The sequence below is a fragment of the Macaca thibetana genome, chromosome 6, assembly GCF_024542745.1.
Source record: "Macaca thibetana thibetana isolate TM-01 chromosome 6, ASM2454274v1, whole genome shotgun sequence".
NCBI lineage: Eukaryota > Metazoa > Chordata > Mammalia > Primates > Cercopithecidae > Macaca > Macaca thibetana.
In genome coordinates, this window is record NC_065583.1 from 136899711 (window position 1) to 136918826 (window position 19116).

The 19116-nt window shown below is 41.6% G+C and overlaps 1 protein-coding gene and 1 long non-coding RNA gene across 2 annotated transcripts in view; one reads left to right on the forward strand and one right to left on the reverse strand.

Moving 5' to 3' along the window:
• Nucleotides 1-15020, reverse strand: part of CAPSL (calcyphosine like) — a 36551-nt gene extending 21531 nt beyond the window's left edge. The window contains exon 1 of the mRNA XM_050794529.1: nucleotides 14898-15020. The gene's annotated coding sequence lies outside the window, so the exon portion shown is untranslated. The remainder of the gene's footprint in view (nucleotides 1-14897) is intronic.
• A 137-nt stretch (nucleotides 15021-15157) lies between these two features.
• On the forward strand, nucleotides 15158-16354 carry LOC126957097 (uncharacterized). Its single transcript, XR_007726643.1, has 2 exons — nucleotides 15158-15281; nucleotides 16095-16354. It is a non-coding gene; the product is annotated as an uncharacterized LOC126957097 (long non-coding RNA).
• The last annotated feature ends 2762 nt before the right edge of the window (nucleotides 16355-19116 follow it).

Genomic DNA, 19116 nt, shown 5'->3' on the forward strand with positions numbered 1-19116 from the left:
GAAGACAGGTGATTTCTGCATTTCCAACTGAGGTACCGGGTTCATCTCACTGGGGCATGTCGGACAGTGGGTGCAGGACAGTGGGTGCAGCCCAACGAGCAAGAGCCGAAGCAGGGCGAAGCATCACCTCACCCGCGAAGCGCAAGGGGGAAAGGAATTCCCTTTCCTAGCCAACGGAAACCATGACACACAACACCTGGAAAATTGGGTCACTCCCACCCTAATACTGTGCTTTACCAAGGGTCTTAGCAAATGGAACACCAGGAGATTATATCCCGTGCCTGGCTCGGAGGGTCCCACACCCATGAAGCCTCCCTCATTGCTAGCACAGCAGTCTGAGATCTAACTGCAAGGGGGCAGTGAGGCTCGGGGAGGGGCGCCCGCCATTGCTGAGGTTTAAGTAGGTAAACAAAGTAGCCAAACTGGGTGGAGCTCAAACTGGGTGGAACCCACCGCAACTCAAGGAGACCTGCCTGCCTCTGTAGACTTGACCTCTGGGAACAGGGCATAGCCAAACAAAAGACAGCAGAAACCTCTGCAGATGTAGCATTGAAGAGAGTAGTGGTTTTCCCAGCATGCAGTTGGAGATCTGAGAATGGACAGACTGTCTGCTCAAGTGGGTCCCTGACCCCCGAGTAGCCTAACTGGGAGACATCCCCCACTAGGGGCACACTGACACCTCACACCTCACATGGCCGGGTACACCTCTGAGACAAAGCTTCCAGAGGAACGATCAGACAGCAACATTTTCTGTTCAGCAATATTCACTCTTCTGCAGCCTCCGCTGCGAATAGCCAGGCAAACAGGGTCTGGAGTGGACCTCGAGCAAACTCCAACAGACCTGCAGCTGAAGGTCCTGACTGTTAGAAGGAAAAATAACAAAGAGAAAGGACATCCACATCAAAACCTCATCTGTACATCAGCATCATCAAAGACCAAAGGTAGATAAAACCACAAAGATGGGGAAAAAACAGTATGGAAAAGCCGGAAATTCTAAAAATCAGAGAGACTCTTACCCTCCAAAGGAATGCAGGTCCTTGCCAGCAACAGAACAAAACTGGATGGAGAATGACTTTGACGAGTTGAGAGAAGACTTCAGACAATCCAACTTCTCCAAGCTAAAGGAGGAATTATGAACCCAGTGCAAAGAAACTAAAAACCTTGGAAAAAAATTTGATGAATGGCTAACTAGAAAAACCAATGTAGAGAAGTCCTTAAACGAACTGATAGAGATGAAAACCATGACACAAGAACTACATGACAAATGCACAAGATTCAGTAACTGACTCGATCAACTGGAAGAAAGGGTATCAGTGATTGAAGGTCAAATGAATGAAATGAAATGAGAAGAGAAGTTTAGAGAAAAAAGAGTAAAATGAAATGAACAAAGCCTCCAAGAAATATGGGACTATGTGAAAAGAACAAATCTACATCTGATTGGTGTACCTGAAAGTGATGGGGAGAATGGAACCAAGTTGGAAAACACTCTGCAGGATATTATCCAGGAGAACTTCCCCAACCTAGCAAGGCAGGCCAACATTCAAATTCAGGAAATACAGAGAACGCCACAAAGACATTCCTTGAGAAGAGCAACTCTAAGACACAAAATTGTCAGATTCACCAAAGTTGAAATGAAGGAAAAAATGTTAAGGGCAGCCAGAGAGAAAGGTCGGGTTACCCACAAAGGGAAGCCCATCAGACTAACAGCAGATCTCTCAGCAGAAACTCTACAAGCCAGAAGAGAGTGGGGTCCAATATTCAACATTCATAAAGAAAAAAATTTTCAACCCAGAATTTCATAGCCAGCCAAACTAAGTTTCATAAGTGAAGGACAAATAAAATCCTTTACGGACAAGCAAATGCTGTGAGATTTTGTCACCACCAGGCCTGCCCTACAAGAGCTCCTGAAGGAAGTACTACACATGGAAAGGAATAACAGGAACCAGCCACTGCAAAAACATGCCAAATTGTAAAGACCATCAATGCTAGGAAGAAACTGCATCAACTAACAAGTAAAATAACCAGCTAACATCATAATGACAGGATCAAGTTCACACATAACAATATTAACCTTAAATGTAAATGGACTAAATGCTCCAATTAAAAGACACAGGCTGGCAAAATTGAATAAAGAGTCAAGTCCTATCAATTTCCTGTATCCAGGAGACCCATCTCACATGCAGAGACACACATAGGCTCAAAATAAAGGGATGGAGGAAGATCTACCAAACAAATGGAAAACAAAAAAAGGCAGGTGTTGCAATCCCTAGTCTCTGATAAAACAGAGTTTAAACGAACAAAGATCAAAAGAGACAAAGAAGGCCATTATATAATGGTAAAGGGATCAATTCAACAAGAAGAGCTAACTATCCTAAATATATATGCACCCAATACAGGACCACCTAGATTCATAAAGCAAGTACTTAGAGACTGACAAAGAGACTTCGACTCCCACACAATAATAATGGGAGACTTTAACACCCCACTGTCAACATTAGACAGATCAACGAGACAGAAAGTTAACAAGGATATCCAAGAATTGAACTCAACTCTGCACAAAGCAGATCTAATAGACATCTACAGAACTTTCCACCCCAAATCAACAGAATATACATTCTTCTCAGCACCACATCACACTTATTCCAAAATTGACCACATAGTCGGAAGTAAAGCACTCCTCAGCAAACGCAAAAGAACAGAAATTATAACAAACTGTCTCTCAGACCACAGTGTAATCAAACTAGAACTCAGGATTAAGAAACTCAATCAAAACTGCTCAACTACATGGAAACTGAACAACCTGACTACTGGGTACATAACAAAATGAAGGCAGAAATAAAGATGTTCTTTGAAACCAAGAGAAAAAGATACAACATACCAGAATCTCTGGGACACATTTAAAGTAGAGGGAAATTTATAGCACTAAATGCCCACAAGAGAAAGCAGGAAAGATCTAAAATTCACACCCTAACATCACAATTAAAAGAACTAGAGAAGCAAGAGCAAACACATTCAAAAGCTAACAGAAGGCGAGAAATAACTAAGATCAGAGCAGAACTGAAGGAGATAGAGACACAAAAAACCCTACAAAAAATCAGTGAATCCCTTACAAGGGATATGAAGGACGTCTTCAAGGAGAACTACAAACCACTGATCAGTGAAATAAAAGAGGACACAAATAAATGTAAGAACATTCCATACTTATGGATAGGAAGAATCAATATCGTGAAAATGGCCATACTGCCCAAGGTAATTTATAGATTCAATGTCATCCCCATTAAGCTACCAATGACTTTCTTCACAGAATTGGAAAAAACTAATTTAAAGTTCATATGGAACCAAAAAAGAGCCTGCATTGCCAAGACAGTCCTAAGCCAAACAAAGCTTGAGGCATCACACTACCTGACTTCAAACTGTACTACAAGGCTACGCTAACCAAAACAGCATGGTACTGGTACCAAAACAGAAATATAGACCAATGGAACAGAACAGAGCCCTCAGAAATAATACCACACATCTACAGCCATCTGATCTTTGACAAACCTGACAAAAACAAGAAATGGGGAAAGGATTCCCTATTTAATAAATGGTGCTGGGAAAACTGGCTAGCCATAAGTAGAAAGTTGAAACTGGATCCCTTCCTTACACTTTACATAAAAATTAATTCAAGATGGATTAGAGACTTAAATGTTAGACCTAAAACCATAAAAACCCTAGAAGAAAACCTAGGGAATACCATTCAGGACATAGGCATGGGCAAGGATTTCATGTCTAAAATACCAAAAGCAATGGCAACAAAAGCCAAAATTGACAAATGGGATCTAATTAAACTAAAGAGCTTCTGCACAGCAAAAGAAACTACCATCAGAGTGAACAGGCAACCTACAGAATGGGAGAAAATTTTTGCAATCTACTCTTCTGACAAAGGGCTAATATCCAGAACCTACAAAGGACTCAAACAAATTTACAAGAAAAAAACAAACAACCCCATCAAAAAGTGAGCAAAGGATATGAACAGGCACTTCTCAAAAGAAGACGTTTATGCAGCCAACAGACACATGAAAAAATGCTCATCATCACTAGCCATCAGAGAAATGCAAATCAAAACCACAATGAAATACCCTCTCACACCAGTTAGAATGGTGATCATTAAAAAGTCAGGAAACAGCAGGTGCTGGAGAGGATGTGGAGAAATAGAAACACTTTTACACTATTGGTGGAACTGTAAACTAGTTCAACCATTGTGGAAGACAGTGTGGCAATTCCTCAAGGATCTAGAACTAGAAATACCATTTGACCCAGCCATCCCCTTACTGGGTGTATATGCAAAGGATTATAAATCATGCTGCTATAAAGACACATGCACACATATGTTTATTGCGGCACTATTCACAATAGCAAAGACTTGGAACCAATCTAAATGTTCATCAATGACAGACTGGATTAAGAAAATGTGGCATATATACACCATGGAATATTATGCAGCCATAAAAAAGGATAAGTTCATGCCCTTTGTAGGGGCATGGATGCAGCTGGAAACCATCATTCCCAGCAAACTATCGCAAGGGCAGAAAACCAAACACCACATATTCTCACTCATAGGTGGGAATTGAACAATGAGAACACCTGGACACAGGGTGGGGAACATCACACACTGGGGCCTGTTGTGGGATGGGGGGAGGGGGGAGGGATAACATTAGGAGATATACCTAATGTAAAGGATGAGTTAATGGGTGCAGGACACCAACATGGCGCATGTATACATATGTAACAAACCTGCATGTTGTGCACATGTACCCTAGAACTTAAAGTACAATAAAAAAGAAAAAAAAAAGATGTGTGAGGATTTTTAAATCAAACTCAAAACTTCTGCACTGATTACCTTCATATCATTTACTATTTTCCCACAATTTATTTTTAAAATTTTTTCTAAAATGTATGAATATATGAAACATCTGGTTTTTGTTTGGATTGCCAACTTCCACATACCACATAAAGTATGACGGCATTTCATCTATACTTAAGTGAAATAGCATACTGTGGAAATAAGATGTCACTGAGGTCTGGCATCTTACCAGTTTTTCTGTGCATCAAAATAAATTTTCTCAAAATGCTTAAAATGCATGTTGCAGCCACTCTCAATAGGCAGGTTTGTGTAGAGCCCATTTATGCTAAACCAGTCTTTACTTCTTTCTTTTTTTTTTTTTTTAAATTTATTTATTATTATTATACTTTAAGTTGTCGGGTACATGTGCATAACGTGCAGGTTTGTTACATATGTATACTTGTGCCATGTTGGTGTGCTGCACCCATCAACTCATCATTTACATCAGGTATAACTCCCAGTGCAATCCCTCCCCCCGCCCCCCTCCCCATGATAGGCCCCGGTGTGTGATGTTCCCCTTTCTGAGTCCAAGTGATCTCATTGTTCAGTTCCCACCTATGAGTGAGAACATGCGGTGTTTGGTTTTCTGTTCTTGTGATAGTTTGCTAAGAATGATGGTTTCCAGCTGCATCCATGTCTCTACAAAGGACACAAACTCATCCTTTTTGATGGCTGCATAGTATTCCATGGTGTATATGTGCCACATTTTCTTAATCCAATCTGTCACTGATGGACATTTGGGTTGATTCCAAGTCTTTGCTATTGTGAATAAAAGAAACTACCATCAGAGTGAACAGGCAACCTACAGAATGGGAGAAAATTTTTGCAATCTACTCATCTGACAAAGGGCTAATATCCAGAACCTACAAAGAACTCAAACAAATTTACAAGAAAAAAACAAACCACCCCATCAAAAAGTGGGCAAAGGATATGAGCAGACATTTCTCAAAAGAAGACATTCATACAGCCAACAGACACAAAAAAATGCTCATCGTCACTGGCCATCAGAGAAATGCAAATCAAAACCACAATGAGATACCATCTCACACCAGTTAGAATGGCGATCATTAAAAAGTCAGGAAACAACAGGTGCTGGAGAGGATGTGGAGAAATAGGAACACTTTTACACTGTTGGTGGGATTGTAAACTAGTCTTTACTTCTTTCTATTGATCTTCGAGATGTGAATTCAGTCCTTATTTTAATGTTTGTGATATGGTACATTTTAAAAATAATATTTTATAAATATCATTGTGATAAAGTGTTTACTTCATACATATTCGTATTTCATTTTATTCACTGAACCAGGGTTGGGGGTAGGGCTAAGTAAGAAAAAGGCATAATGTTTAAAGAGGCACACAGTCTCAGAATCATGCAAATGTTAACCATACACTTGCCCAAGCCTGAGAATGAGTGTCTCCTTAAATAGTGCACCCTAAACACCTACCTTGCCTCACTGTAGTCTTGGTTCTGCATTAACACATGTTTATTAAACACCTATTATGTGCCATACAAGAGGAATGGATGAGACAGCCAAGCTTCCAACCCTTGGAAGTTTACATTCCTAGAAGTAGTTTTAACTTGATTAAATTTGAATTACAGCTAGTTTTTTAGACACTGCCACCTGGCTGAGCGAAAGTCATTCTATTCCCCTTTTTCTCTGCTGTATTCCACTTTCTACTGGGTAGGCATAGGAACCAGTTCTGGCCAAAGGGACCCAAAGGAAAGTGCTGAGAGCTCTGGAATATCTCTCTCATCTCTTTTGCTTTCCTCATGCCTTGAGTGAGGATGTAATGTCTGGAACTGTGGCAGCCTCTACGCAATCATGAGGGAAGGGCCAAGGGAATCATATCCATACCAATTTAGAGCCCTGACATCATCGAGCTGCTGCACCAATGTTGGCAATTTCTTGACTTCACACTCCTGTCTTGTAAGAAACATAAATCTCTTTGCATTATCTGTTTAATAGGCTGTTGGTCAGGTCTTCAGTCACTTGCAGTCAAATTATTCCTAACTGATACAGACGGCAAAAAGCTTATTCCTGCTATGTTTGGACTGACCGTAAATAGTGACCTTTAGCTGGGTAAAATAACTAGCAATCCAGTGTGAGAAGAGATTCACCCCTGAGAATCATGACGAGAGAGAAAGTCACTCCATTATAACCACTTCTCTCAGCAGAATTTTGTCAAGTAGCAGCCTCTCCAGCACTTTTGACTATGAAAGAGAACAAAATAAACAGCTTGGCATAATATTCAAGAACCCATGTAACTGACACAATGTGGTTAAAAAAAAAAAAAAAAAAAAAAAAGAAACCCAGGTTTAATAAAATACAGAGGCCCCAAGGTTACAGGGTCCTTGTCATAATAAGCACCCACTGGGAATGTCAGGGGCATGCACTCTCCTAATAGCTCTCTCCTTGCTGTCTTCTCCATCTTGCTTTTCCCTTTGCTGTGCCTTGAGTCTCTAGGGTTTTTACCAAGAAATAGCTTACAGTCTATTCTGAGTTAGGTCAACCTGCTCGATGCAACATCTTAAAGAAACAGAATAAGAAGCTACCTAAACTATGCGAAGGTAAGCAAAGATTTAGCTGAATTGCAAAATAGAGAAATAAATAAACAAATAAATAAAACCAAGACAAAAGAAAAATAAAACTTCTGTTGATTTCAATGGTTATGCTCTTAAGATCAACCAGGTAACTTTCAAATATTCCATTTTTGCTATGAAGTCGTGACCTCAGAAAATTATTTCAAACCCACTGCAAGGACAAAGCCCAACTGGTACATCTTCTATCACCCTTTTAGATGCAGGTAAAGCCACAGCTCTGGCGGACATTTGCCCTTTTGCAGCCATTAGTCATCAAAATCACTTAGTAACTATCTTGCAGTCCGTTAGAATGAATGCTTCTTTTGGAGTCATTTGTCTATTTTAATGTTTATTTTATGACCACTTAGAAATCTAGTCAATTATTTGTATCCTAGTTGTTCTTAACTGATACTTCTAGAAAACCAAAAAGTGTTAAGGGATAAAAATCCAATGTCAGGTCAGGCGCGGTGGCTCACACCTGTAATCCCAGCCCTTTGGGAGGCTGAGGCGGGTGGATCACCTGAGGTCCGGAGTTTGAGACCAGCCTGACCAACATGGAGAAACTCATCTCTACTAAAAATACAAAATTAGCAGGGCATGGTGGCGCATGTCGGTAATCCCATCTACTCCAGAGGCTGAGGCAGGAGAATGGCTTGAACCCGGGAGGCAGAGGTTGCTGTGAGCTGAGATCACAACATTGCACTCCAGCCTGGGAAACAAGAGTGAAACTCTGTCCCAAAAAGAAAAAAAAAAAAAAGAAATCCAATGTCATAGTGCCAACATCAGTGTAGATCAGCATATCAGTTATGAATTGTGTCCAGCAACTCATAATAGAAGTAGGTCCTGTCTCTGAAAATGATAGAGATTTACTTTACTTTCACGTAAAAGAAGTCTGGAAGTGCTTCAAGTCGTCATCAATGTTTCCAGACTCTCCTATCTTTCTACCCTAGCGTAGTTTTTATACTCAAAGTTGCCTAAAGGTATATAATATTCATACATAATAGCCATAGCAGCTCCAGCTATTACCTCCACACTCCAAGCAAAAGAAAAGAAAAAGGAAAAAAGGCAAGAAGGATGCTCTTCTCAATGAAATCAGCCCTTTCTGAACTGGTTCCCAGAAGATTCGCCCAGTTCCTTCTATGTAAATCTCATCAGCCACTCCAAATGAGTCTGGGAAACCTGATTTTTGACTGGATACTTTGCCACCCACAAGGTTCTGTTTATAAAAAAGAAGACAGTGGCTATTGAGTAGGCAACTTACAGTTTCTGCCTCAGTTGCCAGAAGAAATATTGTTATTCCAAAAAGTAAGAGTGCGAGCATGTCTAAATCAGCTTATTTCACAAAACCGTGTGGAGCATGAAGCTTTCTAAACATGTGGAGCAACCAGGTCACTCTGATGCAGAAGACTAAGGAAAGCCCTAAGGGCAGACATCAACACATTGATGACTTCTCCCTTTTCACCTCCGTTCACCCAAAGCAAATAAGACTCACTTTTGCATGGGCAGTTAGGAAGGATGTCGTCAGTGCAGGCAAACATAATCTAAAATAATCTAGGCCCGGGACATCAGACCACACCCCGTGGGCCAAATTTGGCCCCTGACCTGGTGTATCTCAGAAAATGTTCATTTTTTAAAACAGGAAACCCCTATAGTCACCACAGGACACTCATTTTTTTAAATGATACTTTAAGTTCTAAGGTACATGTGCACAATGTGCAGGTTTGTTACATATGTATGTATGCATGTGCCATGTTGGTGCGCTGCACCCGTTAACTCGTCATTTACATTAGGTATATCTCTTAATGCTATCCCTACCCCCTACCCCCACCCCATGACAGGCTCTGGTGTGTGATGTTCCCCACCCTGTGTCCAAGTGATCTCATTGTTCAATTCCCACCTATGAGTGAGAACATGCAGTGTTTGGCTTTCTGCCCTTGCGATAGTTTGCTGAGAACAATGGTTTCCAGCTGCATCCATGTCCCTACAAAGGACATGAGCTCATCCTTTTTTATGGCTGCATAGTATTCCATGGTGTATATGTGCCACATTTTCTTAATCCAGTCCATCATTGATGGACATTTGGGTTGGTTCCAAGTCTTTGCTATTGTGAATAGTGCCGCAGTAAACATACGTGTGCATATGTCTTTATAGCAGCATGATTTATAATCCTTTGCGTATATACCCAGTAATGGGATGGCTGGGTCAAATGGTATTTCTAGTTTTAGATCCTTAAGGAATCGCCACACCGTCCTCCACAATGGCTGAACTAGTTTACAGTCCCACCAACAGTGTAAAAGTGTTCCTATTTCTCCACATCCTCTCCAGCACCTATTGTTTCCTGACTTTTTTATGATCACCATTCTAACTGGTGTGAGATGGTATCTCATTGTGGTTTTGATTTGCATTTCTCACAGGGCACTCATTTATAAAACTGGGTCAGGCTTATTAGCAATATTGAGTCCAAAGTACACTAAGTAAGAAGGACTGATGCTGTTTGTTACTGAAGAGTGTTTGCCTGCTCCTCCCTAGGCGTGAAGAACTCCTGTCTATGCTAGAGGGGTAACTGCAGAGGGGACACACACTAAGCAGAGCTTCCAAAGAAAGTAAGAAGAGCTGTCATCCACCTCTCAACCAAAGACTGTCCTGCTGTCTCAAACTGTACTTTTTAGTTTGGGAAATTTTAATTCTATTTGACTTCAGTTTAGAAGAAAATATACAAGAATTTTAAAATTATTCTCAGACTGCAGGAAAAGCAAGATGTTGAGTGGCAATGGAATTATGGCTAAAAATGTGGGAGACAATCTTTTCCAAAGAATATCATTAATTGAACAAATGTTCATGGGCATTAGGAACCCTGTGAGAAGCCAACTCGTGGCCATTTCTACATTTCAGTGTCTTGTAATGCCATCTTCTCCCAAATGCCAATCTGTTGATTTCTGAAATACAGAAAACTGCTCTTTTGAACCTTGATATGTTTTCTTTATACAAAGCTGTCTGATATCAGAATAAAGAGCAACATTTTACAAGGAAAATTCTTATTTCATTCACCAAGTGATTAAAGCAACAGTTGAAGCCAAAAGTGTTATTCTACGAGCTAAACACTCCCACTCCTTGCTCTCGAGCACCTCACCACCACCTCCACAAGTTACGAGCAGAGATTGGCCCTCTTGGCACCAAGCACACCTTCCATCCAGAGACACCCAGATTTTCCTCTATTCCTTATTCAATTATAAGCCTCCTCATCTTGATCAACCTCTGAACAGCAGTCGTCACTGACGAGATGAATATTGTTTGTCCGTGTGCTTCTCCTGATCCGTTCCCTACCCACATCGGTGCTACAAGAGGTTGACCTCCATAAACTGTGTTAACCACACTTCCTTGCTCGCTGGCTTCCAGCTGTGTTCCACCATTTGGAGACATCAGCAGATCAGAGGAGAGGAGGAGATAGAGGTTGGAGTATTTATTTCCCCAACTTCCACTCTGCCAAGCCACAGTTTTTGAGTGACCATATCCTTCACCAAAGGCAGCCCTCCCTACAGAAATGCTTTGATTGAGATATGAAAACCACTCCTCCTTTTGCCCCCTTAGGGCTATGGATAACACCTTTCTTGTCCCTTCTGACTGTGGCATTGCTGGGTGTCTCATTATGCTTTCTCTATATTGCTTAGCCCTACCCACACTTCTGTAAATTGTCCTTCATTAAACTCTTTTCTGTTACTACTTTTGAATGTGCCATCAATTTCCTGCCAAGACACTGATTGGTACAATGTCTTTATCCTGGATGGTATCTGATTTTGCCTAAGGAACCCTACCCCTCTTGCAGTCTTCTCAGATGAAAGCACCTCTTACCCCAAATTCTAGGTATTAAGGAACCTCACAAATTTTAAGATGCAGCCTGTCAACTCCACGTCATGACCTATACCCACATCCTTCTTTGAAGCACAGCCTAGCTGGACAGACTTCCTATATTCCTCTTTGGTTCTGTCAGTTTATAAATCACTGAGACTTTGAATGTTGCCTCAGAGATGTCCTCTCCATTTCAAATGGTGTCATCAATCTGGGAAAACCCGGAGCTCATCTAGGCAATCCATCCAACAGGCAGCTATGAAGTTCCTGGAGCTCCTTGCTTTCTACCAACTCAACTCTATCTGTTTGTTGTCTCAGCATTCTCTCTCAACCAAATCTGGTCTCCTCTGAAAGTCCAAAATTCTTTTTTTTTTTTCTTTTTTTTTTTTGAGACAGGATCTCACTCTGTAGCCCAGGCTGGAGCACAGTGGTGCCATCGTAGCTCACTGCAGCCTCAATCTCCTGGGCACAAGTGATCCTCCCACCAAAGCCTCCCAAGTAGCTAGGACTACAGGTGTGCACCACAGCACCCAACTAATGTTTTCTTCTTTTTAGTAGAGACAGGATCTTGCTATGTTGCCCAGGCTGGTCTTGAATTCCTAAGCTCAAGTAATCCTCCCAACTTGGCCTTCCAAAATGCTGAGATTACAGATATAAGCCACTATGCCCAGACTGAAAGTTCAAAATTCAAGATTGACTTTCTCTGCACTGTTCAGTTCCATTACTCCAACTTGCTTCTGACCTTATGGGACCTCCAGTCTTTTGGCCCTACATTTTCACCCCAGACATTACCTACCTCATTCTCTCTTCTGGATTCACTTCCTTTCTTATCCATTTTACACACTGTGTGCATCTTTCTGACCATCCGGTACCAGTGCCTTCCTTCTTGACTCTCATTTGTCAATCTCCCACCCTCTCAAAATAATAGCTAACTTGGTTCAATTTGCCCATGCTCCACGTACTTAAAGGCAGACTGAAGTGTAGCTGAATAAACCCACATACCAGCAGGGACAGGTGTCACTGCAATTCTTCCTTAACCACAGCTAGGCCTTCTGCAACACACAACTCTACTTTTATATGATGTTGGTCAGGTTCTTATTCCAGTCTCCTCAAAGGCTAATCCAAATCTTTGCCACTCCAGACCTTGCCTTGAAAGACCCAGAAAAAAAATGGAGCCACAAGTTATGAACAAATTCACATCACCCTCCTCCAAATCTATAAAAAATATAGAGCTATTAGGGCATCCTGGCTTCATCCTCCCTCCCCCAAGAGAGTTCTGAACTTCCTCCCATCTAAGGATGCCCTCTCTACCTGCAACACAGAAGCCTAACCCTCTAAGACTCTCAGCCATCAGTTATGCCCTTTTCCTCCTCTCCACCAGCTCCTTCCTTTAGTTCATGAATCCGCTGTTGTCCCTCAATCCTGGACTCCCTCTAGCTATCACCCCTCAAAGTCAAACTATTTGAAAGAATGTCCAGACTTTCCACTTTCTCATGCCCCATTCATACTTCGGTCCATTTCAGTATGGTCTTCACTCTATCATTCCAACAAATATACTCTCCAATAAGTCATTGCTAAACTGTTTGCCAACTTCAACAGTCATTAGCCCTTAGTTCACGTCTCCCAAGAGTTGACTATTGGTCATTCTTCCTTTTTAACACCCTTTCTGTCAATGGCTATAAATCTAATTTCCTGTCTCTCCTCCTCCCTCTTGGATCTGTCCTATTTTTGTTTCTTCCTTGTCTTCACCTGCTTCTTAAGTGCTGTTTCTCAGGCTTCAGTTATCTATTCTCTTCTCACTATTCCACTATCCTATGGCAATCTCAGCCATATCCCCTGATAAAATGATGACTACCAAACCTTTATTCTAATGTGGGCACTCTCTGGAGCCAGATTTCTCACAAAACATGTGCACTTGGATGACCTACAGACACTTTCAGTTTAAGGTTCCAGAGCCAAATTCATTACCTATCTTCCTTACTCCTTGCTTCAGGAAACAGCAATACCATTTACCCAGATCACTAACTGACTATCATCCTAGACTCTTCCTCTCCCTTTACATCCAATTGGCAGCTAAGTCCTATAGAGTTTCACTACCTTGACACATCCTGCATTTCCATTCCTTCACCTCCATTGCCACGGATACTGACTCAGCCCAGGACATGGTAACCTCTCATTTCCACCATTGCAACTGTCTACTAGCTGGTTTCCTGCTCCTAGCTTTGCCCTCTCTGCTTTGTCTTTCAGAAGACTGAGCAATCTTTAGAAAATGAAAACATGAACTTCACGATCTAGTTTAAGACTTTTTGATGGTTCCACATTGTATACAGGTAAAATGAAAGTTCTTAGCATTGAATTCATGCAATGACCCTTCCTATGTCTCTAGCCATTTCTAGTAATTCTCCATCCATTCAAAATCTATCCTGCATCTCTACTCACTCACTTTCCCCAAACACACCATAGCATTCTATATCTCTGTGCCTTTGTACATGTTGTCATACTTTCAGGTACACCTTCTTTTTCCTGTTGGCCCAGAGAAGTCCCACCCATCCTTCCATAATCATGTGGTGAAGTCCAAATAGCATTCACATTGCACGACAATGTAATTTGTTTTCAGAATTGCTTGCCTTGCTAGACAGACTATAAGGTCCTTACGAGCAAGGGCTGTATCCTTTGTGTTTCCTATCATCATATCATCAGGGCTTAGCAGGATGCTATTATATTGCTATCAGAATTTATCATCGCCATTACTATTGGGTAATTGCTATCAGAATGTAAATACAAATGTATGCATGAAATTCAAATCTCAATATTTAAAACTTTCAATAACAAAATAGATTTTTGTGGTTGTAGGGTTTGAGGAAAAAATAAGTCAAAAAAAAAAAAGGAAAGAATTTCATCTACTTAATATGGCTTAAATACTCCTCAGACTGAAGGCAATAGAGATGGCTGCCTGGGTCATTGGTGGTGTCCTATACTGAGAACGTAAAGAAGGACCCACTCAAGTCTCTGATGAATCAAATAAAATATTTGATATAATTTTGAACAAGCCATGTAAGTACACTTTAATAAGCATTCTAATTTTTATTCTGATTCTCAGTTATCAGTGTATAGCAGAAATATCATAAGTTTAAGTATCAGACAAAGCAAGGTCTGAATGAAAGTTGAAATGTTTTATTGTTCTGTGCCTTGGAAATGCTGAACCTCTCTGAAACTCAGTTTTATCAGTGGTCATCAGGATCGTTAGAGCAATTCACCCAAACCCTTCACGCTCAAATACCTAGTACTTAGTGACTGCTCAGTAATGTCTACTTCCTTCCCCTTTACTGAATGAGATTGGTTTTTGTACATGTTTATCTAAGCATTTTTTTGCAAAGATTACAAAAATCTTTCCCAGTACCAAGCTCTTTCCTGTTTTCACTGACAGCCTAGTGATGGCTTCGTTAGTCCAAGAACTCTCAAAGACTTTTAGGTTTTCTTTTTAGAGAGTAACATCTACTGTCTTCTTTTCTTGGCTAAGACACACCAAGAAGAAATAAACCAAACATCAAATCACAGAATAGATTTTTAAAAAAATTGATTTACCTTAAATGCTAACCTTTTGCCACCAGTTGCTTCAAACTGAAACTATGGACGCTCTCTCCTGCATCTAGGAAAACTGGTTCCTCCCAAGCCACCTTAGCCTCCTCCCTCTTACCTGTCTTCCTCAGAGGCCCTGGTCCAATCTCTTAGTATTAATTGGACGGCCTGGGATCACTGCTGCAGACTCACAGCCTGATTGGCTCAGCTCACTGTCAATCTCTACTCTGGTTCTGCCTTTTCTCAAGTTTACACTCCTGTTGCCTAGGAAATCTCAGTGACTGTGAAAGCTCAAGCCATTTGCACTGGGAGAGAAGCAAGCAGGAAGTTTTGCTGGCAATAGTTTGGTTTCTAGAACAGCATCAAAACTTGTCTCCCATGTTTTGTAAGGTAGTATTCAGCACATGGTCTTCTTTCTTTTAGGCAGCTAAAAGAAAGAAGACCTGTCCTTCTGTTGTCCCCAGAAACCTTACTGCTAGGGTGCCTCATTACTAGGTGAAACTTAAAACCACAACTCTTGGGAGCAGGCAGGAGTAATTATAGGTGATTCAAGGTTCTCCCTCCTTCTCTGCATTTGCAGAGGATGACATTTCTGCTGTTTTCATCCTTGGTTTATTCTCTTCTTTTCTCTTTTTGTCTCTTTTTACTTCTGTTTTTCACATGTTCCCTAGCAGTTACTTTGCCAGATAAGAAGAAACCTTGTGGCTTAGTTAGAGGAAAATATCTACATTATGCTCTCTTTCATTGTGTGTCTATGACATCCACCCTATCCTTGCCATTCCCACTCCTGCACATCCTGCTCTCAGGAGCAGGCAGGTATAATTACTGGTGATTCAGACCTTACACTTCTCTCTTTCTCTCTCTCTTTCTCTCTCTCTCTCTCTCTCTCTCTGTCACACACACACACACACACACACACACACACCCCTCTGTATATAACATAATCCTGGCTGTGTGCAGCATCCTTGCAGTATGAGAACTCACAGAACTGAGTAGATGCCAGGCACCCAGCTCTACAGACTACCAGGCAAGTTCTTTCACGGATTTGACAAGGGTCTGGGTCCTTTCCTGTATCTGCAGGGAGTATGCATAGTAGCTATTTCATCCTTTTATCTGAATTGTCTGAAGAATTGTCCCAGAATTAAGCAATTAGAACTATGGTTCCTCCAGGGTGACCTCAGATATCTAATGTTTTCTTTTCAGTGGTTTAACCCACAAGATATCGTGCATTTTAAACTTTTAAGAAGAAACTTAATTCCATCTGCGAATGCAAAAGCAAATATGAGGGTACAAACATTTAAATATTAAGTTTTTCTTGAAAGCCACCTACCAGAGAGCAAGTTTGGGGCAATAAAGATAAAAAAGAAACAGGAAAATGGGGACGACGGACAGTATTATGGAGCCATCGTGCAAGCCCTCAATAGTCTGCCTCTAGGCTGTCAAATAAAGTAAAAAGAACAAAATCTCTGGAGTACTTAAGCAACGTTTTTGCTTGTTTCTACTGCTAGCAACTGGTGTAATTCCAAGGGTTTCACCATGTGTAGAGATAGTATCTACTAGATCCAGTTCAAAAAACTAGATCTGGGTTTGTGGTATTGGGTTTCTGACATGATTGATTATATTTTAAGGCATAAGTATTCTTTCCAGTGGTAAAGAAGACAATGATAGTCTATGGTGCAATGTGGTAAAAAGATTTGTAAAATATTACTACTGGATTCCTAATCAAATATTCATAAAAGGCAAATCTCTGAGTAATTGTGATACCTTAAAATATTTTAGTCAAACTAATAAATGTAATGAGGATGACTGCTCCTAACTGTGGTAGACGAAGTAAAGAAAAAGGATGAACTCAGGGCTTGAAATTCCAAGTTCAAGTTCCACATAAATGATCTGAAACCTTCTATGTCTTCCCAGAGGAATGTATTTATCTCCCATTGTCATCAGCCTGAGGTTTCAGAGAATCAAATCTAGAGTCTCATCCTGAGAGTGGCAGAATTACAGTGCAAATTGAATTCCCAAACAGGCAAAGTATCTTCTGCTAAACTGAGGGAATTGATTGGGAAGGAATGAGATTCTGAAAATTGGAATGAAACATGTAGGGTAGATCCTGATGAAGCTGAGGATACTTAACCTCTGAATTCTCCTGCATCTTCTTTGCCAGTAGGAGCAACCCTGCTATTCATGTCTGAGAAGGTTCATCCTGATTTTTCAAAGGAAAGTGTACTAGCACCTCTGAAGTATTTTAATTGGAAGACACTGCTGATTATCCTCAGAATCTACTTCCACCGGGGCGGAGCAAGATGGCCGAATAGGAGCAGCTCCAGTCTCCAACTCCCAGCGCGAGCGACACAGAAGACCGTTGATTTCTGCATTTTCAACTGAGGTACTGGGTTCATCTCACTGGGGAGTGCCGGACGATCGGTGCTGGTCAGCTGCTGCAGCCTGACCAGCGAGAGCTGAAGCAGGGCGAGGCATTGCCTCACCTGGGAAGCGCAAGGGGGAAGGGAGTCCCTTTTCCCAGCCAGGGGAACTGAGACACACAACACCTGGAAAATCGGGTAACTCCCACCCCAATACTGCGCTTTAGGAAACAGGCACAACAGGAGATCATATCCCACACCTGGCCGGGAGGGTCCCACACCCACGGAGCCTCCCTCATTGCTAGCGCAGCAGTCTGTGATCTACCGGCAAGGCAGCAGCGAGGCTGGGGGAGGGGCGCCCGCCATTGCTGAGGCTTAAGTAGGTAAACAAAGCTGCTGGGAAGCTCGAACTGGGTGGAGCTCACAGCAGCTCAAGGAAACCTGCCTGTCTCTGTAGACTCCACCTCTGGGGACAGGGCACAGTAAACTAAGACACACAGACACCTCTGCACACACGCAAACGACTCTGTCTGACAGCTTTGAAGAGAGCAGTGGATCTCCCAACACGGAGGTTGAGATCTGAGAAGGGACAGACTCCCTGCTCAAGTGGGTCCCTGACCCCTGAGTAGCCTAACTGGGAGACATCCCCCACTAGGGGCAGTCTGACACCCCACACCTCACAAGGAGGAGTACACCCCTGAGAGGAAGCTTCCAAAGCAAGAATCAGACAGGTACACTCGCTGTTCAGAAATATTCTATCTTCTGCAGCCTCTGCTGCTGATACCCAGGCAAACACGGTCTGGAGTGGACCTCAAGCAATCTCCAACAGACCTACAGCTGAGGGTCCTGACTGTTAGAAGGAAAACTATCAAACAGGAAGGACACCTCCACCAAAACCCCATCAGTACATCACCATCATCAAAGACCAGAGGCAGATAAAACCACAAAGATGGGGAAAAAGCAGGGCAGAAAAGCTGGAAATTCAAAAAATAAGAGCACATCTCACCCGGCAAAGGAGCGCAGCTCATCGCCACCAACGGATCAAAGCTGGACGGAGAATGACTTTGACGAGATGAGAGAAGAAGGCTTCAGTCCATCAAATTTCTCAGAGCTAAAGGAGGAATTACGTAGCCAGCGCAAAGAAACTAAAAATCTTGAAAAAAAAGTGGAAGAATTGATGGCTAGAGTAATTAATGCAGAGAAGGTCCTAAACGAAATGAAAGAGATGAAAACCATGACACGAGAAATACGTGACAAATGCACAAGCTTCAGTAACCGACTCGATCAACTGGAAGAAAGAGTATCTGTGATTGAGGATCAAATGAATGAAATGAAGCGAGAAGAGAAACCAAAAGAAAAAAGAAGAAAAAGAAATGAACAAAGCCTGCAAGAAGTATGGGATTATGTAAAAAGACCAAATCTACGTCTGATTGGGGTGCCTGAAAGTGAGGGGAAAATGGAACCAAGTTGGAAAACACTCTTCAGGATATCATCCAGGAGAACTTCCCCAACCTAGTAGGGCAGGCCAACATTCAAATCCAGGAAATACAGAGAACGCCACAAAGATACTCCTCAAGAAGAGCAACTCTAAGACACGTAATTGCCAGATTCACCAAAGTTGAAATGAAGGAAAAAATCTTAAGGGCAGCCAGAGAGAAAGGTCGTGTTACCCACAAAGGGAAGCCCATCAGACTAACAGCAGATCTCTTGGCAGAAACTCTCCAAGCCAGAAGAGAGTGGGGGCCAATATTCAACATTCTTAAAGAAAAGAATTTTAAACCCAGAATTTCATATCCAGCCAAACTAAGTTTCATAAGTGAAGGAGAAATAAAATCCTTTACAGATAAGCAAATGCTTAGAGATTT